General features: G+C 51.5%; 1 long non-coding RNA gene across 1 annotated transcript in view; it reads left to right on the forward strand.

Annotated features, from left to right (window-relative positions):
• The window catches only part of LOC102554942 (uncharacterized), a 37,608-nt gene extending 20,691 nt beyond the window's left edge, over nt 1-16,917 (forward strand). Inside the window, exon 2 of the long non-coding RNA XR_001837633.3 lies at nt 16,510-16,917. This is a non-coding gene — a long non-coding RNA (uncharacterized LOC102554942). The remainder of the gene's footprint in view (nt 1-16,509) is intronic.
• Nucleotides 16,918-21,918: the final 5,001 nt, after the last annotated feature.

Genomic DNA, 21,918 nt, shown 5'->3' on the forward strand with positions numbered 1-21,918 from the left:
GTTTGGCTGGCAGAGTGTTGGTGGGAGAGGATGGACCTTGAGGCTTGGCTCCAGTTCTTGACTCAGCACTCTCTGCTTCGTGCTTCCTGCTGTGATGTGATCTGTGACATGCTCTGGCCACCATGAACTTTGACAAGCCTTCCCTACCAGGAAGGACTGTACCATCTCAGCCTGTGAGCCAACAGAAAACTTCCTCCCCAAGTTGCTCCTGTCAGGTGTTTTGCCACAATGATGAAGAAAATTGACCAATGCCCTCCCTTCCCTTGGATCTGAGTGCACATGGGTCTTCCTCACCATGGGCTTTGGCAACTGATATGCTGTGACATGTAGCCAGGCAGCTGCTGCCTTTCTGAGGGGACAGAGCCACTAGAGAAGTACAGCTGGGCTGTGGACAAGAGCACTTCATGTGTCCTGTCCAGCCCTTGAACGGCCTCAGCAGACTGTGGTCTCACCCAGTGACCATCTGCAGTTGTGCAGAAGGCTTCCAGTGGGACTGACTCAGTGGGAGAGGTCAGCAAGGAATCTATGTGCAAAGCTAATGGGTTCTGTCCTGTACTCAGTACAGAATTCTAGTGCAATGCTGTGAAGTAGCAGCAGTATCTGAAGCCCAGCGGGCATTGCTGTTGGACTCTGCAAAAGGCAGGTCTGGTGTGAACAGGCCTGGTGTGAACAGCCATGTATACTTAGCCATGCAGGGAGCGCAGTCTGGCAGTGTGCAGTGTGGGTGGTGGAGGGATGACCTGGGCTGTCCACACTCTACCCTTACAGCTGTACTCACAGGCATCACCTGCCAGGGCCTGTGTCCTCATCTGTAAACCAGAGACTCAAGCAGAGTTGTTATGTGGGGGTCACAGCTGGCACCAGCTGCCACAAATTAACGCCTTAGATGGACTCATTCTCTCTGTTCTGTAGGCCGTGCCTGTGAGGTCAGGACAGCATAGCCAAGGCTTCCTAACCTCTTGCTCCTGTCAGGATCACAGCAACTCGTGTGATCCCTTCTTTGGGTATACTTGAAGGTAGGTGTGTGTGTGTGTGTGTGTGTGTGTGTGTGTGTGTGTGTTCCCTGTGAAAACGCTAATTCTGTTGGATCAGAGCCCCACTCAAGTTCATGGCTTCATTTAACTGAAATTTATTCCTGATAGGTTTTTATCTCCAAATATAGTATGGGATGAGGATATGGTGTCAATGTGAAATTTGAAGGGGACACAACTAGTCTGGGGTGGAGGGTGAAGGGGCTGGCCCCTGTGGCATGCAGGAGCCTGAGATCCGCGCTATTACAGTTACCACCTTCACGCTCTTGCCCTCTCTCCTGTGTGCCGTTTCCACATGGCCTGGGACAGTTCTGCTTATTAGCAATATCTACTGTGGTCTTGGGAGGGCATGCGTGCCAGGGTTTTCCTGGGCCTGTGGTTAGCTTCCCAACTCAGAATCTGCAGGTCTGAAAACCCTCTGAACCCAGCCTTCTGCTGCTTTCCCATTGGCTGTCCCAGCCAGCACCTAATGAAGGGCAAGACCAGGAGGGACAGCTGAACAATCTTGGTTGCAGCTACTTTGCTCTGTGCCTCAGTTGGACAATCAGCAACCTGACTTGAGGGTCTGCAGCTCCCAGAAAATAGAATCTATAGGGGTGGGTGCCTGGTGACTGTGGGGGCAGTGGATACAAGCAGATCCTTGCTTGCCTTATGGGGTAGGTCTCAATCTGTGGGCTTTCTCCACCCCCAACTACTGTGGAGCATCCTCAACATATTCTCTGCTGTTCTGATGCCCTGTTGCCTTGGAGACCACTCACAGGCTTCCTGGGGCTGAGGATGGAGGAGACAGTTCTGGGGTGCTGGGAGGACAGAGTGACATCTTGGAGCAGCCCACAGGCCTGTACCACACATGCCAGTCCTCTGCTCTCCACTGCACCGCAGGAAGACCAAGGCTGACAGTAGTCCTGTCTGGCTCTGGGCCAGGGCAGCCTCTTCTAGCTGTTAAGGAGAACTGCACTGTCTTCTGTCTTCTAGGCTTTCAGTGGGCGTGGAGCCAGCCATGGCTCAGCTGAAGGGCCAGCAGGGGGCTACAGTGGTGTGGATTGTCAGGGCCTGCGGCTGGCTGTCACGCCCCCCCCCCCCCTCTCTCTCTCTCTCTCTCTCTCTCTCTCTCTCGGCTTCTAGCCTTTTCAGAGTCACAAGTATACGTCTCAGAATGGCACCTGCAATACCCATGTGCTTTCCAGAGCACGCCACACACATTGACTTATTTATAACTCAAACAATTGTTGGAGATTGGCGTGAAGGGGCTTCACCATTCCTAGTTTATAAGTGAGGAAATAGAGGCACAGAGAGGTTGGGAATCTTGTCTAAATTCACACAGCTAAGTAGACAGGCATATATGAACCAAGCAGGATAATCAACCTTTGTCTCCCTGGGTCCATGGTGTGCCTTTCCTTGACCTTAGCCACCCTGGGGTGGTAGGCAAGACCTGGCAAAATAGGGCCTAGGAAGGGTGGAGGTTGGCCTTGGGCTTCTGCTCCCTCCTGCTATGGTGGACTTTGATGCTCGTTGCATCCTAGTCCTGTGGCTCCAAGCTTGGCTCAGCCTGGGCATGGCTGAGACAAATCACTTGAGATTCCTTTATTTGAAAACCAGGGTGGCAATGGAAGTGGCTGTGGACTCCTTTAATCCCAGCACTTGGAAAAGAGAGGCTTCTGGATCTGTGAGTATCAGGTTAGTGTGGTCTACACAAGGAGCTCTAGGCCAACCAGGGCTACCTGGTCAAGACCTTGTCTCAAAGTCAAACAAATCAAGTCGAACCAGCAAACAAACCATGGGGTGGGACAGTTGCCTGTCCAAGGCCAAAGCTTGACTGTGAGGTTGGATTTGAATTTACGTCCTCTGCCTTTAGTGTCTCTTGCCAGACTTGGACACGTCCTGCGTTCTTTGTGGCCCTGCCTGTTCCAGCCCTCAGAGTTCCCACCTCATCCCTCACTTACCCCGATGGTGGCAGACTCCACCATGGCCAGCCAGTGAGTAGTAGTCTCTCCCCTTCCCGAGTTCCCCCTTAGAAGGCTCATTGCTCCCCGGCTACAGCCCTGGGCTTGGTTAGGAGGAAGGCTTGGGACGAGCATGGCATTCAAGTGGCTGAAGCTTTGGGACATGAAGATCTTCCAGGTGTCTGAGGTACTCTCTCCAAAGGCCACAGGGTGATCCAGGAGCAGTGCTCAGATGGCTAGAGTGGCACTGGGGACCCCTTGGCTGGGAGACAAGTTTTCTCAACGTGCTTCGGAGACAAAGTGGGCTGCAGGTGCAGCCAGAGGGCCCAAAGGTGTCAGAGCCCCTCAGCCTGTCACCTCATTGCCAACCAGCGCTGTGGCAAACATCTTGATGGGACCATGAGGTGGGGTAACAGAGGCTTGGCCCAGGAGACTGACAGGGGCCTTTGATCCTGTCTAACCACCTTCTCCTACTGGCACCATTGGGAGGATCTTTTAGGTCATCCAGGCACTTCTGTCACCTGACACCCCCAGTCAAGTGGAGCTCACACATTGGCTAATTCTCACCTGGGGCTATAACAGTAGCCCTAGTCTCAGACACCTACACACACAGCCTTCTCCCTACCCACCCTTTTCCAGGCTCAGGGGCTTTGTACATTTTTGCCTTTAATTTTTTTAAACCAGGGTCTTACGTATCTCAGGATGTCTCAGATTCACAGAGCAGCTGAGGATGACCTGGAACTTCTGATCCTCTTGCCTCCGCCTCCTAAGTGCTGGACACGCACCATGCTCTGTGTAAAGAGTGCTAAGGGGTTGGAAGGGGGGGGCTCTGCGGGTGCTAGGGAAGCACTCTGCTCATTGGATCCCATCACCAGATCCTGTTTTGGAAAACAGCCCTCAGGCCGAAGCCAGCCTCAGAGCTGCAGGCTGCTTCTTCCATTGGGCCATTTCTTCCTTGCCTCAGCTCCTGTTTTCTGCTCACTTGACCCCAAACATGCCCTGGTCTGCCCTGTGACTTCCTGAATAGTCCCTTCCTCCTTCAGTAGCTAATGGGCTCCCTTTCCTGAACTCTGCTATAGACATTTGTCATCTGATCCGGGGCCTGTCTGTTCCCTGATCAGATCATTTTGTACCAGGAACAAGAAACCCAGTGAGGCTCCCCGGGCTGAGAGCAGAAGGCACGGACACATTTATCCCAACCAGAAAGGTGGTGTCATTTCATTGCACAGGGGAGGACCACACACCTGCGGCCCCTGACCTCATGTTGGCACACACGTTAAGCCTGGCTTTTTGCATTCCTTGGGGATAGCCTCACACATACTTCTAGACTCCAGACTTCTGCCTGTGAGTGTCTGGAATGTGGCTAGGGAGACCAGCCACTGAAGCCAGGCCACAGATTTGCTTACATTCATGACAGACTGCAAACATTCTCTCTTTTTTCCCATGACTGGCCTGGAAGTGTCTCTAAGAGTGGGGTTGGGAGAGGCGATGTCAGTCAAGCAAAGGAAATGTTGGAGCAAAGTTGGAGCTGCTGGTCCCTGGTGGCACCGCTCCACAAGGAAAGGTGTCCTGAAATGGCACCACCAAGGTGAGAACAGAACCCACATGTGGAGACTCTGGGTGTTGGGGTACCCTGCATCCTGGGTGCAGCCAGCCCTGATGCGAGTGGAACTTCAGTTGCTGACAACCCTTCCTCCCTCTTCAGGTTACAGATGGGTCTGAGTGGGAGTCTGCTGGTGCTTATGACAGAAAGATGGGCCTGCACATTCTTGTGGTGGTCAGGGGCAGGGCCTGTGTGGCCAGGGTCATGCTTTCTCTATAGTGGTCACCTGGCTGTGCCTGCAGACCTACCTCCTTTCTGTCTCCTCTTCTGGGCCCTGATTCGATTCCTTCCTCTCTCTGGCTGCTGCCCTTCCTGATTGAGGCGGCCACAGTTTCCATCTGTGGCTACATCTGGCGCCAGATCTATCTCTTGTTTTTCCAACCCCATCAACTGCCTCAGTGGTCAGGTCATGTGTCCTGGCTTCCTTGTAGAAGTGGTTAACTTAACCTGCTTCTGACCAATGGAAGGAAAGGGAGACTTTCCTGGGGCAGGCAGATAAAGTCATGCAGTCTCATAAGAAGTTTTTCTCTCCCTCACCCGCCCATCCCTTTGCTTCTTCCCCTCCCTGAGGGTGGAAGTCCAGGACCCCATGCATGCTGAGCTGGACAAGCAACGTATCTGAGTTGCATCTGGCCTGTTTTCAGGTGAGGTGGACAGGTCATGACTGCAGCCACAGTGGCTGCAGAATGGCTTGAGACCAGAACGAAAGACACATGCTTGTTGGTTGAGCATCAGGGAAAAGACCTGCACTGTAGTACTGGACATCTTGGTCAACCAAGAAATCAATAAAGAAATCAAGAAGAAACAAAGAAATAAAGAAATTAAGCTGGGATTGAGCTGGAAGTTTCTTTCCCGCTGGCTATTGCCAGAAAGTGCTATGCAGGCTGTTGGGGGAGAATTATCACCTATTGGCTTACTCAGCTTTAGACTCTGCATGCCCGGAGTGGCCAGCCAGGCAAGAGGCAATAGTGGCAGGTCTGTTACAGGAGCAATCATCTCTTTCTGACTGGAATTAATGCTTGCTCCACAGGATGAAATTCAGATCTTGTACTATAAGTAAAGACAAAAGCCCACAGCCTGGGAGGCCATAGGTCCTAGTGTGTGTGTGTGTGTGTGTGTGTGTGTGTGTGTGTTGGGGGGGATGGCTCCTCATTGGGAAGAAGGGATCAGTGGGAGGGAGGGGGAGGCAAGAAGATCATAATGAGGAGGGGGTGTATATATTTGAAATACATTATGTATGATTGTGCCTGAAATGCCATATATTGTTCTGCAGAATTAATACATGCTAATAAAATATTTTAGAAAAGAACTAAGATTGATCAGAAATTAAAGTACAGGACAAAGAAGAGAGGGAGGCAAGGAGGATGGTCTAGGAGAGAGAACAACTAGGATCTCAGGCCCAGCCTAGGGGTTGTATCTCTGAAGTGGCTCTGTGGGCTATCAGAACCCCTGCACCACATTCTACATGCTCAGAGCTCCAGAGGGTGGGCCCCCACCTTCTAGGGGAAGGGCACCCAGAGGGGCCGAGGTCTGACTTCCTGAGTCAGGTGTAGAGAGCTTTCCATCCCCTGTCCCCAGATGCTACAAAGATGAGCTACTGTGGCACACATCGGCCCTCCTGCATCCTTGGGACGGACTTTCTTATTATACTAGTCTGTCTGCTTGGAACAGTGTTGAACAGGAAGCGAAAGACCTCCACAATCACAGTGTCTTCATTAGCCTTGAAAAACTTTTTCTGTTTTATTAGTTTCAAAGAACTGGGTCTGGTATTTATTTATTATTTCTACAGCTTTTAAGTTCTTTAATTTATTTATTTGCTTTTATCTCCGTGATCGCCTCTCTTCTACTTTCTGTGGTTTGTTCTTTTCTTGACGATCTGAAGTTGGAAGTCTCATTTGTCCCTTTTGTATGAGTGTGAAAGAACTAGAGAAGAAATCCCTGGAGTTATGGGGGGGCCCTTGGGGGCCACACAGGCTTGGTGTGTGTGGGGGTGGGAGCTCTGCCCTGCTTCTTGACTGGGAAGTCGGCTATTTTGTTTTATGTACTCCTTGACTTATGTGTTAGTTGGAAGAGTCATTTTAAAACCGATTTTCTTTCTGCCTTTTTCAGGGCATGTGTGTGGCACATGTATGTACACATGTGTGCACATGTCAGAGGTAAAAATCAGGTGTCTTCCTTGACTGTTGCTCAGCTTATTCTTTCTTTTTATATGTCTGTCTGTCTGTCCGTCTGTCTGTCTGTGTCTCACTCTGTGTGTGTGTGTGTGTGTGCGTGTGTGTGTGTGTGCACGCGTGTGCATACATGGGAGCATGTGTGCTCAGATTCCAAACCACACATGTGGAGGATGGAGGACAGAGGACAACTTGCTAGAGTCAGTTCTCCCCTTCCTTTCACCATGTGGGTCCCTGGTATTGAACTCAGGTCATTAGGCTTGGTAGCAGGTGCCTTTACCTGCAGAGCCATCTTGCAGCCTGTAGCTTGTTTTATATATATATGCAGTCTCTCACTTGAACTCAGAGCTGCTGATGTGGCTAGTGTAGCCAGGCAGGCTTCTTCGAGGATCCCTATCTCTTCCTCCTGAGTGGAGGGAGCGCAGGCCACACCCACTCAGCATTTCTGTGAGTCCTGGGTTCTTTACTCATCCAGCCCTTTCCCCAGGCAGTCTTCCTGTTCCTACAAACTGTTTGCACCCAGCTTTATCATATTGTGGTTAAGACTGTGGTCTGTGAAAGAGCCATTCCAGCCATTTGCTTTTGACATTTTCTCTGAAGCCGACCGCAGAAGAGACTGGTAAAGATGCTCGGTGGACCTTGTCCAAATGGTGCATTCTTGCCTGGTGGGCACAATGACAGATGTTGCCCGGTGGTCCTGTCTGTCCATCCAGCACTTGTTTTTGTTTGCTTCCTATTTTGCAAATGAATATCAGAGAATTGAAATGACTCACCATAATCAAAACAAATCTCCCGTCTCCTAGAGTCCTGACATTTGAGGAATGCATTTTGTTACTGTGTAGTTTAGGGTTTCAAAGCTAGAGAGTTTTGTCTTCTTGAGATGGGTTCCTACTATGCTGTCTGGGTTCCTACTATGCTGTCTAGGCTGGCCTGATCACCTGGGATCAATCTATCTCTTGTGGTCTCTGAGTACTGGGACTGCAGGAGAGTGACTCCGCACCCATGCCAGACTGGACTGTCTAAGTCAATAATGGGATCCTTTGGAAATGAATTAAGGCCTGAACTTGGCTGCTTGCTGTGAGCTCAGACCTTGGCTCCATCCCATGTCATTGGTGGGGTTGTGCCTGTCGGCATATGTCATCTACACAGTAGGGTTGGGAATCTCGGCTTGTTAGGAGAGAAACACACTTGTGGGGGAAGCAGCTCACACTCTCTAAGTGGATGTGGGTGTTGGCATCATCTGTGGAGACCATCACACATCTAATGTGTAGGCTGTGTCTGATGCTGACATAACCCTTGCTTTTTCTTGCTTAGACAAGCATGCCCTCTCTCCCACCTTCCCATTCTTGCTGTCCCCCTGAATGCAGGCTGCTTGCCTTATTGGGTTTGGAGCAGGGAACTGCACAGTGACTGCCTTGCTGTGCCTTCCCATCTCTGAGGTTTTTCTCCTTTCCTGGGAGCTAGCTGTGCAGCCTGGAGGTGCCTCCTTCACACTGACTCTCCCAGAACCTCGTCCATCTGAACAGAGGGCCTGTTCCTTAAGATGGGGAGGGAGGCATGTAAGAGAGTGGAGTGGGAAGGGCCTCAACAAATGGTTGGGGGAATGGAGTTATACTGCGGGTGCCTCCAGGCAGTAGGGATGGCCAGGGCAAAGCCCCAGTGCAGGGTCACTAAACCTGAACAAGGAGATGTGGGAACATAATGGCAGCTGCAGCCTCAGTGAGGGCCTTGATCTCAAAGGCGTTTTGAGCATACAAGAGGTGTGGGTTGAGGGGGGGGGGTTAAACCCTTATCCCACAGACCGGGAACCCAGAGCAGCTCAATCAGAGATGTGTGGATTGTTTTCTTGTCTCTGGATGGCACTGCTAACACAAAGAGTATGCGTCTGTGCCCATGCATTAGGCCCCCTCTTCTGCCAGCCCCCCTCCACTCCTCTCTCTCGTCTGTGGGACTCCAACACCTGGACAGGCTGATAGGGCCCCAGCTCTGTACCTGTCAGACCGCAGCCGCCTGCTACCGCTTATCCCTCTTATCCACGGCAGTAGCGCTAGGGCTGCTTCTTTGAGAAAAAGTAATTTATTTTCTAATTACAGAAGACGATGGGCCTGAACAAAAGAAAGGCAGCCTCCAGCACAGTCAGCAGGGCTGAGCAGGAGCTGGCAAAGTGTACGAAGCAGGGAAGCTAAGGGTTCTTCCAGCTAGCAGACAGTAGATGAGTTCGGCCCCTCACTGGTGACTGGGGGCTTCACGGGAATGTTTGCCCTGGGTGACGGGCCAGGTCTGTGGCCCTGCCCAGCTGCAGCTCCAATAACCACAGGCACTGGTGTTGGGAAATGTCTCCTCTCTTTTCTTTAGATTTTATTTTGTCTTATTTTATGAGTGTTTTGCCTGTTGTTCATCACATGTGTGCCTGATAATCATGGAGGCTGGAAGAGGGTATCAGATTCCTTGGAACTGGAGTTACAGAGGGACATGAACTGCCATGTAGGTGGTGGGACCTGAACCTGGGTCTTCCGCAAGAGCACTAGGTGCTCCTGACCATGTAGCCATCTCTCCAGCCCCACCCTGTTTCTTGTAGAGTTCTCTCAATCTCCTGTTTCATTTTCTCCCCAAATATACACTCCCAAGGGAAGGTGCCATCTGTCGCCTAGAGGATTTCTCGGGGAAGGGAACAGTACTGCAGGCTTCGTGGCTCAAACAGGACTCTGAGTATTAGCACGGCTCTCTTCTGTAGCTCTACCTTCCCTGGCCTCTATCCACGCATCCAGCCCTCCATCCGTGTGCTCTGTGCCCTGTAGAGATTCACAATGGCTGTGATTTAGTGGGGAATGAGTGAGTCCAGTTGTATAGCAAGGAAAAGTAAAAGAACACAGAACAGTGGATAGACAGCAAAATGACATCGGACGTGATGCCCAGACAATCTGGTTGGGAACCTGAAGCGGTCAGTTGGAGTTCCTGATTGAGAGTCTTGGTGGAGGGACCTCTCCATAGCTGAGCTTGTAACTTCTGGGTTCTGCCATGGGTACTTTTATACTATGGGATAAACAATAGTAGCAACACCTTTATGGAAATGGTTGAGCCATCTAGCTGGTCTCAAAGACACAGTGTTTTTAATACCTGCAGTTGCTTGCTAATTTCTCTACCTGTTACAGAGATAGGGGCCAGCCTGACCCAGGCTGACAGGCAGTCTTGGAGGACATGCGATATAAACATGTTTGGGTCTGAAGTGGGAAAGGACCAACTCTGCTTCCAGAAACAGTTCTTAGTGAGCTTAAACAACATATAACAATTTACCAGTATCTTACACCATCCATCCATCCACCCAGCCACCCGTCTGTCCATCCGTCCATCCACCTGTCCATCCATCCATCCGCCCGCCTGCCCATCTTTCTGTTCATTCATCCATCCTTCCATCCATCCATCTACCCATCCATCAATCATCTGTCCGTCAATCCACAGGAGTTATGAAGATGACAGACCCAGGATACAACGCACAGATTCCAGGTGAGGAATGCACTCTCCTTCACAGGGAGGGCTGTCAACAGAAAACTCTCAGTTCCCCAGGACCACTACATGAGGAGAAATTGCCTTGCCGAGGACACTACCTTCCCTTGGTGGTCCAGACCCTATGACAACGGTGTGAAACAGAGGCTTGGTCACCACAGCCTGCTTTGGGGCACTCCAGCCGCAAAAGTACTCTGACAGCCAAAGCTATCACTTCTTTCTTTGTCCTTCCACCTGTTCCTCCTGACTCCCACAAGGGGAGTCAAGGTCCCCTTTCATGAACACCTCACCATAGAGTTCCTTGTGGGGACCAAGGCGTGCTGTGGATGTTGCTGGCTTTTGCCAATGTTCATTGTTCAAGGATCTCAAAAGAAAGAAAGACCTGTCTCGATGGTGCCCAGATCTCAGGGATGGGTGATGCCTCACTTCTGACTAGCTCTGTTTGGCTTAGGTAACCACTCCATGAAACCAATCACTGAGCAGAGGAAGAGTCAGGAATCTTATTGGCTGATTCCTGGACTCCAGAGTTAGGGAACTCTCAGTGTGTATGTGTGTGTGTGTGTGTGTGTGTGTGTGTGTGTGTGTGTGTGTGGTGTGTATGTGTGTGTATACATGTGTGCATGAACCATGTGTTTTTACAGGTTGTGAGCATGGCCAATAGTCAGGAGGGCAGCCGTCCATCCCACTGGAGGCAGATTCTGTACCACCTGCCAGAGGCCACAGCTTTTCCAATTAGTCACCAGGGTGACACACTCCAAATCAAAGTGGACACTCCAAATGAGCCAATCAATAGCTCCATTTTCCCTTGCTGCCTGGGTGGGGAAAGAGTGCTAACTCATGAAGTCAGCCTCTCTCTCTCTCTCTCTCTCTCTGTCTCTCTCTTTCTCTCTCTCCATAAGAAACCCTAGAGAATTTCTCAGTTGTCCTTGGAGCTGACAGGTTCTCTTCCCCCAGCTCTGCCTTGGGATGTTTTAGAAAGTACCTGTGGGGCAGTCTGAGTGCCTCCAGTGCCTGGGCATTAGGTAAGGATGCTTCCTTGGTAGAGTGCCTGCCTCCCATGCACAAAGGCCTGAGTTTAATCTCTAGCCGTGGTGCACAGCTTTAATTCCAGGAGTTGGAGGTAGAAGGGTCGTAAGTTCAAGGTCACCCTCAGCTGCAGAGGAAGGCCAGCCTGGAAGAGAGTGAGAGCAGAGGTCCATGTTTACCTCTGCCTCTAAAGGGGTTCCCCTCTCCGGAACTCTTCTTGCTTCTGAATGGCCAATCTGCCCCTTGTCCCCAGGCCAGCCCACCTTTCTCTTCTTTATCTCAGAAGCAGGATATCTATGAGGAGCCACCTCACCTTACCCCTCCCTCTTGCCCTCTCCCGCTGAATTTCTACCTCTGACTGTCTCCTCAGGTCACCTGGTGGCCATCTATCCCAGTAAATCACAGTCCAGCTCTTCCCCACATTCCATGCTCCCTCATACCTTGAAAAGAGCCCCATATTTTATCCGGCCCAAGAGCTGAGTGTAGTGACCCCTCCCCAGGCTGGCTTCTTCTGTCCTCTGTCCCTTATGGCTGCCCCATGTGTTCAGTCTCCACTTTACATCTGCACGATGGCCACCACTCTTGCCTTCCACTGTGTGTGTGTGTGTGTGTGTGTGTGTTCTGGTACACAGGGAAGTCTCTGATCAGTCCTGGCATTCCCCGCCTCCCTGCTCCTCATCCCACCCCCACCTCCCACCCCCCCCATCCCTGTCCTCTACAGCCATGTTTAAGGTCCTATATAGTTGGAGAGGCTGTCTCCACCCCCAGCCCTCCTGTGCTGTCCCTGTGCTGTGCTGGAAGCTGCTCTCTGTTCTGTCTGTTTCCCAGCCCACCAGCATGCTTGGCTGTCTGAAGTGTACATTCAGCCTCCTGCCCCTGCTGAGATAACCCCAGGGAGCTGACTCTACCTCTGACCTGCTAAGCATACCAGGACCTCTGGAGTTGACCTGGTCTCCTTCTCTGCCCTGCATATTGCCACTTGGGCTGTGTTGTAGTCCAGTCAGGTCCCTGTCAGGCTTGAGGGTTCACCTGGTCAAGTTCTCCTATTCAGCCAGGCCTGCCTCACTCCTGTGACCCTGGCTAGCAGAGTGGAAGGTTTCTAACCACCAGATGACCTAGGACCTATGGCTCTGCAAGCTAGTAGCCCACTGGCCTGCTGGGAAGCTGCCTGGGAGTCCCCTACCTGTCCCTGAGTGCCTGCCCATCCTGCTTGGTCCCTGGCCCCTACTTAATTAACTCCCTTGGAGCAGCCAGCTGTTTCTTCTCTCCATCTCATCCCCATATTTTTCATGTCTAATCCACCAAGGAGATCTCCTGCAGGCTTTGAAGTCTCTGGGCACACGGATGAAGATGTCACCCTGGCATACATGTTGTGTTTCCTAATGAGCAGAGGTTTGATAGGCGTTCAGATGAAGGAAGCACTCCCCAGCCGCCCCTCTCCCTGGGTGGTAGTCCTGTGCCAGCTCCACCCTCTCTGGTCAAGACCCCGTGCCCAGCGACCAGGTCCAAAGACCCTGAGGAGGCAGAGGAGGAGTCTCTGTAGGTCAGGGAAGGGCAGAGATGTAGAAGGCCCCTGAGCAAGGGCCAATGGATGAGGCTCTGCATGGAAGGAGGGCAGCTTCTGAGGAGTGGGCAGGGTTCCTCATGCAGCCAGCATCCCCTCCGCCCTCTACCTGCGTCAGTGTCCCAGAACAGGGTACTGCAAGAGTGGGTCAACCACACCCACCCACCAGCTTGTGGGGCAAGCTCATGCTACCTGGTCAAGGCCAAAGACCCTCCCCCCACCCATTTCTTCATTGAAAGATGGAGCTGGTTTGGTGAGAAGTGGCAGGCACATGTCAACCTAAGTGTTGGAGGTTAAAAACATGTGCCCCTAGTCAGACTTAGTTAGAGGTCAGGCCCGACTAGGGTCCTGGAAGGCTTGGCCCTGTCCCTGACCCTGTCAGCTTTACTGTGACAGTATCACGTTGCAATGACTTTCCTGTATTGTTGAGGAGGGGTAGGTGGAGCCTTTGAAAAAGCCAGTTTCGGGGATGGTCCTGTTGTCTCAGAACACCTCTGCCCTCTTCGTGCCATCAACCCTGCCATCCTTTCAACTTAATGCCACCTTCAGTGAGTACTAACCATCAGCCCAGGCCCTTTTCTGGGGGAACTCAGTTGCCATGGTGACACCCAAAAGGTAGACAATAGATCTGACATCCAGAAGTTGGAATGGAGGCCAGAGGGCTGGAGAAGCTCCCAGCCGTGGGGTGGCTTGTCAGAGATGAACTCACCATCGTACTCAACATACCCCAGCTGGACACCTTAGTCCTAGATCCCCCAGGCTATGTCTCTGATACATGTGGTCTCCTGCTTGTCAGCACGGCAGTTGGCATTGCTTGCTTGGGGTGAAATAACTGGCCAATCAACACCAAGTGGGGTCCTTAAAGGCCAACAGACACAAAAGGCTTGTCTCCCCCCACTAGCCATTGAGTGGGCCTCATGGGGCCTGGACGACCACTGCTTGGGACCTATGGGTCAGGGAGGAACTGACAGACACCCTGCAAGATGCTAGAGACCTGGGACTAGAGACAGCCTGGAAATAGTCTTGGGGCAGGATGGCCCAAGGGAGGCCTTTTTCTGTGAGGTTCTAGTCAGCCCCAAACTCTCACAGGAACTCACAGTACCCCAAACATCCAACCCACCTGGTTTTTCCCAAGCACTTCCTTTCAGTTTTACAAACCCTCTCAAAGGGAGATTTCTGTCACATATCAGAGACTGAGCTCAGAGAGGTTGGGAACAGGGCTGGGGTTGCACAGCATTGGTGTTTTCCCCTCAAATGCGTAATTTTGGCTAGATCCCCATTCAAGAGCTTCCATTTTGGAGGAGGAGGTTAATCAGAGACAGCTTACATGGCCCCCAAGAAACCCTGCTGGTGCTTTTACAAAGTTGGTAGATTCTGGAAGGGTGCTAAGAACTGGGGCTTGATCATTGCCCCCTGTGTCTGCAGTGTCCGGACTCGGCAACCTCTCAGGAAAAGATGAGTCCATTGCAATGTGCATCCTGCTTGTTTGAGCTCTTCTGAGTGCTGGGACAGCACTGGCTGATTGACAGGGAGTGATGGGGATATTCTCTCTCTGATAATTGAAAATCAGCAGAGTAACAAGCAGCAGCAACAGCCTCCAGCTCCTGACTGATGGCTGGCTCTGTCCCCTGGCCCTGTGTTAAAGAGTCTGATTCACCTCCATTTGCCTCTGGTAGACTCTTACCCACTGGCCCTTGGGTCCTAGGACAAGCTGGATGGGTTAGGGGCTTAAGAAACAAGGTATGATCATGCCCATTCTATCCAGTGGCATCCTCCACAGTAGCCTTGGCCTGCTGCTGTTTTCTTGCCACCTCTGGCACAGGTCTTGGCTCGCTGAGGTGGAATGAACCCCTCAGAAATGTCCACCTCTGGAAAGCCATCCTTTCGTTGGTCTAGCTTTATTGGTGTGTGCACCCCACACCCCAACCCCACTCAGACACTCCCCAGTCAGGTTCCCAGCAGGCTGTTCTACACTCTGGAAGCTCTCCCCTCTCAGCCCTGCTGCTCCTCCTGACACTCCCACTGTGGTCTGACCTCACCCATGACCTTTCCTCAGCCTGCCACCCACAGCCCTCCTGACTCAGGCTGTGCCATCCGCCTGTCACATGCTGCCTGCTCCCTGCTCTGGTTCCCAAACACTGAGTCATTGTGATTTCCAGAACACCTCCCTCTGTGCCTTCTGCATCGAAAGAGCTTTGGGCTCTCTGGGGAGCTGGACTTGCTGCCTCAGGCTGCCCTACTAGAAATCAGAAATGGCCTCCACTCGATGTTCAGCCCTGTATCTGCTGAATCCACCTTCAATTCTCTGCAGAGGCAAGTTCCTCTGAGCCTGGGACTGGCATGGGCCCCGTGGGCACACAAAGAGATTAGGGGAAGGAGAAGGCTAGTCCTCTCTCCAGTATAAAGTCTTGTCTGAGCAGAGGACAGAGCCCGAGTCAGGGCTTCTCCCTGCTTACAGACTCTTGTGATCTAAAGATGTGAGGCTTCTGTTGGCAAGTGGACACAAGCTCTAAAACAGACAAACAAAGGAAAGATTAAGAGGAAGAAATTGGTATAACTTAAAATAGCAGGTCAAACCAATCAATGGAGCCACCCATGCTCTGTGCTATAAAGGGCAATAGAGCTAGCATCGTATTCAGAGTCTCTGAAGCCAGACTCACTGGTCCTGAGAGAATCCACCGGACATCTGGGGAGCAGCGGCTCTGTGTTCTCCTCCTCATCCCAGGTCTTACCCACTGGCCTGGGAATATGGGGCAGCAGAGCTGGCTTTTGCCTGACTCTCTGAGATCTTAGGTTCAAGCTCCAGCATTACCTTGTCTCCACTTCCCAACCCCATTACACCAGGGTTTAGGGACAAAGCAATCAAACGAGCGCAGATACAGATGTACCATTCACAAAGAACCACAGATAGGACCACGTGTTTCCAACAACAACTTCCAGCACGCTCTTGTAAATGAACAGGGATGGGGTTGGGAGGCGCCTATGTTTTGGGGCTAATATTTGCTACAGTTTGGGGAGATGAAGATGACGTCAGTGAGAGGCAGAACCTAGGGCCAGGATTTGATGCTGGTCAACAAGGGGGCTTTACCATACCTGTATTTTGTCATGGAAAGGAAAGATGTAATTGCTTTAATTATAACATCCACAGGGCAGCAAGGTGTGGTCCTGCTTGGGTAGGTGGGCTGAGAGGACACAACGTCTCCATAAAGCATTTTCCAGTTTGAGGAGCTGGGGGGATGGCTCAGTGGCTGAGCACTTGCCTCTCAAGCATGAGAACTGGAGTTTGGATCCCTTGAACCCAAGGAAATGCTGGGCAGCCAAGGCAGTGTCTGTAATTCCAGTCTGGGAAGGTGGCAGCAATCAATACTCAGAGCAAGCTGGCTTGAGAGACTAGCTGTATCTATGAGCTCTGAGTTTGATTGAGAGCCCCTGCCTCAATGGTTAAGGTGGAAGAGCTATCAGAATGACTCCTGACATCAGCCTCAGGCCTCCAAACACAGGCACACATGCAAACATAGAAATGTGCATAGCACATTTGGATGGATATGTAAAATGAAAAAAAATCTTGCTAGTTTGCAAAGGCATCTCAGTAAGAAAGAATTATTAGACGTGGGGAAATTCTTCAATTTGGGAAACTGAAGAAGATGTGCTGTTTTTCTTATAACAGAGACCACAGGGGGCAGAACTGAAGATCCTCTGGACACAACACGGTCACTCCAAGTGCTGCCTGGCTTTGGGGTAAGGTCCCCGCTTTTCCCATGAGCTCGTGGAGGCTGGAGGAGGGGAGCTGTGCTGCTCAGCTTCACGGTTATGGACGGCACACGCTGAGCCCCAGGCTGTGCCCCATCTCCTCCACACCCCAGTGGGCAGAGGGCAGCATTAGTGGTTTGGATGCTAGGCAGCGGAGTCCATGTCTGTCTCTGCCACTGACTTCCTTTGATCATTTTTATTCTCGATAACAAGCAGAGCCGAGCTTTACCCAACACTTACCAGCCGCATCTCATTAATCTTGCAATAACCCCATGAGCCAGGTCACGCTAGATTGATTGCAGAAATAGATCCAATCAATGCCTCATTCCCCTGGACGCCCTCGCCTCTTCGTCATGCGATGCGAGGGCCTTCCGTGAAGGGGCAGCTCCAACTGGTTCTCTCCCTGGCTCAGGCCCGGTCTGTCACCTGTTTTGGCCAGCAGAATGTGACCAAGTGACACTTGGGGAATAGCCTTGATCTGCAGAGACCCAGTCTGTTCCTATTGCCTCGTGTGTCTGCCAGACTCCTGTGAGAACAGCATAGCTGGTTTGTAGGGGTGGAAGAGATACTGGTCAAGCCACCACCAGTCACTTGAAGCTGACTGCAGAGATAGCTGCACACCGACCGTGTGCTGCACCGTGCTGTGGTCTCTCCTTTCTATCCGTTAGACCTCTGGCACAGGGTTTGAGGGTCCACATCCTGCCTGGCCATTGTCTCCACATTCATCCCTGGACTCCGGGGGAGACTCGAATGTGAAGATGGGCTGAGGAGCCCCAGGGTCTCCCCACCCCTTATTTCCACTTTGCTTGCCCTCCTTCTGCAGGTCAGGCCGATTCTATGGAATCAGGTTGGCGAGAATCAGGACTTTACTGAGTAATTATAGGATTAGACATCCCCCTCGAAATTAAATGCTACCTCTTACCTTCCAGAGAAGACTCCCACCCCCCACCTGCTACCATGTAATTATCTGGTGAATTACTCTACGGAGGTCTCACGGTAATTATGCCAAGAGTCAAAAGCCAGCAATTGTTCCAGTCATTACAACGAGGAATTAGCTTTCATTGTGTGAGCCTGCAGTGCCACAGCTGGCTCCAGAAGCCACAGCCTCAGTGCAGGACCATACCTTAGTACAGGCTCAGTGGTGGACAGGCAAAGCCTGGGTCACAGCCCCTAGACAGCCCCACCCACCAGCCCCCTGTTCCCCAGGAGGGATATCTGTCCCCATGGAACTGGCTACTTGGAATAAGGATCCCAGGGATTTTCTGCCTCATTTAGTGCCATCAGCACTGAGGACTTGAGGGTCATGGTTATAGCTGATCTTCCGCTGTACCCCACTCAGTACTAGCATGAGGGAATGACACAGAGGACAGAAAGCATCTGTTTAGGAAGCATCGGTGTGCAGCCTCAGAGATGACCCAGTTGGTGTTTTAATTAGGTTTCTGCTGCTGTGATATAACACCACGGGCAGAAGCAAGTTAAGGAGGAAAGGGTTTATTTGACTCACAATCCATTGTTGAGGGAAGCCTGGGCAGCAACTCGAGGCAGACACCTGAGGCAGGAACTAAAGCAGAAGCTATGGAGGAACACTGCTAGCCGGCTTCCTCCCCATGGTTTGCTCAGCCTGCTTTCTTATAGCACCCAGGGTCATCAGGGTTGGCATTGGCACAGAGGGCTGGAGCACCCACGTCAATCAAGAACATGCTCTGCAGATGTACTCATAGGCCAGTGTGTGCGGAGGTACTTTTTCATTGAGTTTCCCTCTTCCCAGATGACCCTAGCTTGTGTCAGTTGACAAAAACATTTTACCAACACAGTTGGTAAAGTGCTTACTGTACAAGCGTGAGGGCCTGAGTTGAATTCTGGAAACCAACATAAAAAAATCTGGGAGTGCTGGTATATTCTTGTAGTCCCAAATCTGGGGAAGAGGAGACAGGGGGATCTCTGGAACTCACTAGTCATCCCGGCCAGCCTAATCAGTGAGTCTCATGCCAGTCCCCCTCTCAAAAAGCAAAGTGGATGGCTCCTACTAAAACCACCCGAGGTGGACCTCTGGCTTCTACATAGTACACACTCACACACTCATACATACTCACACACACTCACACTCATACACATTCACACATATACACACATACTCATACATATACACACACTCATACACATTCACACACAGTCACTCATACATACACACTCACACACATACACACACCCACTCATACATGCACACTCACACACACGCCCACACTCTCATACACACTCATACATATACATACTCACACACACACACAAACTCATACACACGTATACACACATACATACACACACATACACACGCACACACACACATGAGTGAAATCACAGAAGTAGTGACTTACGCTAACAGTCATTTATTCTGAGCATGCTCAGAATGACCTGCTTCAGTATCTAGGAGGATGTTAAGAATAAGGGCTTGAGGTCACACCACCCTCAAGTTCTGTTTGCTTTCTGCCTCAGTGTTCCAAACTGCACCATTGACTAAACCAACTAGCAGACTTCAGGGTTTTGTGGCTGAGTCGGGTGCAGAGTGAACACTAGAGTGAAGTGTGTTGTGCAGGAGCTGAGCTCTGACAGGTGCGGCTCGGGGTGGGAATGGTCTCCACTCGCTCATCTGCCAAGACTGGGAGGAGTGGTCACAGGGTGACCCAGAGCGAGGTGATATGGAGAAAGAAGACTCTGACGGGCATGTGCCTGACCTGCCACTTTCAGAAGAACTGAGTGAGACAAAGTCTCTTTGCCTGATTCCCCACAAAGCTGGGTCTGTGACGCCAGGTATGAGGCCCCAGTCTCCTGAGAACACAGGATTAGCTAGACCTGTGGTAGAGACAGTTCTGGAGTAAGCCCCAGGCCAAGGACCTCACTGCTGTAACCTAGTTCCTAGGTCAAGCCCTGACTCTCTAGCTCGGTGCTGTGGGAAGGTGACTTTGGCTGTTTGAGTCCTTGAGTGGAGACCTGTATGTACCTCTGGAGGCTGTTGAGAGAATTCATCATGCATGCAGATGATGGATGTATCGGAAACAAACAAACAAACAAACAAACAAACAAACAAGAACCCTCAGACCAGGGTTTACACAGTCAAACCCAGGAGTCCCTCTGTCCCTTCCAATCTGGATCTGGTCCACTAGCCTCTCAAATCCCCTGTTATATAGGTTCCCATTGAGTCTGGCCAGGGAGGAGGGGCTACTCCAGAGCCTACTGGGAGCGGACTTCTGGTCTGTGGTTCTCCTTTATCTCAGGCCATAGGTTCCCACTCCCAAGGATACAAAGATAATATGGCGTGGTTCCGTGTTATCTTGCTGCCCAGTTGTCCTGCACGCGTGGCTTTGTTTCAGCCTCCTCCTTCCGGGCTTCTCTCCCCTCCCCCATCTGCACCTGTCAATCTTGGGCCCTCCACTCTCCTCGGAGCAGGGACGTTCTGAGCTGCCTGTGGTCTGCGAATGGCAATCTGAAGAACCCCGCTGAGCCGCGCTCCCTTTCAATCCACTCTCCGGCTCCGTAGCTGCAGCATTGTAGTCTGGCTGAGACACGGACTGAATGAAGCAGCCGCTCAATTCGAGCCTGCTACAAAGGGAGTATTTTGATGTTTTCATTTCTTTCTAGTTCAATAATTCGAGAAAACACATGGATTCGGTGCGGGTTCCAACAGGCTCTCTCTAACTACTTTAAAAACTTTGTGTTGGTTAAAAAGTATATAGAAAAAGGGAATCGATCCACAGCGAGAACTTGGGGTGGGGGTGGGTGCTCTGCGACCCCTCCCGCTCTGACCTGAATTTTTCATTCAGTCTAGGGAGCTACCATCCTTATGTCTTACCCAGGCCGGGGAACAAAGAGGCAAACACGGGATCCCGCCCATGCGCTGAATTGCTCTCCATGGTCCTGAATGGACCCAATGACGACCCCCACCCCTGTCCCCAACCTTGCCCCCTTCGTGCTCAGCAAGAGGCTAGGGTCTCTCAACACAGACCTCATCTGAGTTGGGTATTAGAGACATATCTTGCAAACAGAGACGTCCCGGATGTTCAGCTCACTCTACAGGGCACAGCACAGGAAGAGCCCTGTAGGAGAGCAACTAGGCTATGGGAGAGAGCACAGAGAGATGACTTCTGAGAGAAGGGGTGTCCCGAGTGACAGCTAGCAGTGTGAGAACTTGGGCATGTATGAAGAGAAACTGGAGAGTTTCAGAATGAGGGACCCCACGTCCAAAGGCAAAAACGAGTAAGGGCTGCGCTCTGCAGTCAAACACACAGGCCCTGAGATCATCTGTGTCCTCTCTGGTGGGTGTGATCCTAGGCAAATGACCCCCTTTCTGTGATTCCATTTACAAAATATTCTGTAGCTAAGAATATCAGACGCTCTCAGAGGACTGTGCTGAGGAGCAAATGCTTCCAATAAAGGTCTAGTGCACAGAATAGAGGCTGGAATGCAGCAAATGTCACCACCACAGGGCTCTCTGACAGGGCTGGGGGAAAGGGAGATGGCTAGAGCAGAGTCTCCAGGGAGAAGCCTCTGAGGAGGAGGAGGAGGAGGAGGAGGAGGAGGAGGAAGAGGAGGAGGAGGAGGGGGAGGAGGAGGGGGGGAGGAGGAGGAGGAGGGGGAGGAGGAGGAAGAGGAAGAGGAGGAGGAGGACTTGCTTGATGTGATTCAGTCCTCTGAGGGAGGCCATGTGGAGAACGAGTGTGTGTGTGTGTGTGTGTGTGTGTGTGTGTGTGTGTGTGTGTGTGTGTGCTGCAGAGCTGAAATGGGCGTGTTGTACCTGTGCTTTGAGGGGTGGTTAGGTGTGGATACTCAGGCAGGAGCAGATGCTGGGCCCCTCCCACACAGCTAGCCTGGTGCTGTGAACAAGGGACTGTTCACCGTACCTTTTGTGCTGGGTCCCCCATACACTCCCAAGAAGGAAACCTTTGTGAACCCAGCACGCATCCAATCCTCCCTCTGAAGTGTGCAGGCATATATAGATACACGGAGTGTTTGTTTTATAAAGATGGGATTGAGTGAATGTTGCACACTTATCTCCAAATTGCTTTTCACATTCCACAATACCTTGTGGAAATCTCCTGAAGCTACGGGAAGAGGGTTAATTAAACTCTGCAGGCTGTAGATATTCCACTCGAGGCTGTGACATCACCTGCCTTCCCCGTCTGGCCCCGTCAAGTCTCCTTCCAATGTCGCCTCGGCCCCTCTCACAACTTGTCCCACACCTCTGGAAATCCAGCCTCTTCACCCAGCCGGACTCCCAGACTATTCACAGGTCTGTCTGTGGGACTTCAGGGACCTGGGCTGAGTCATGGGG

This window comes from Rattus norvegicus, chromosome 4, assembly GCF_036323735.1.
Source record: "Rattus norvegicus strain BN/NHsdMcwi chromosome 4, GRCr8, whole genome shotgun sequence".
NCBI lineage: Eukaryota > Metazoa > Chordata > Mammalia > Rodentia > Muridae > Rattus > Rattus norvegicus.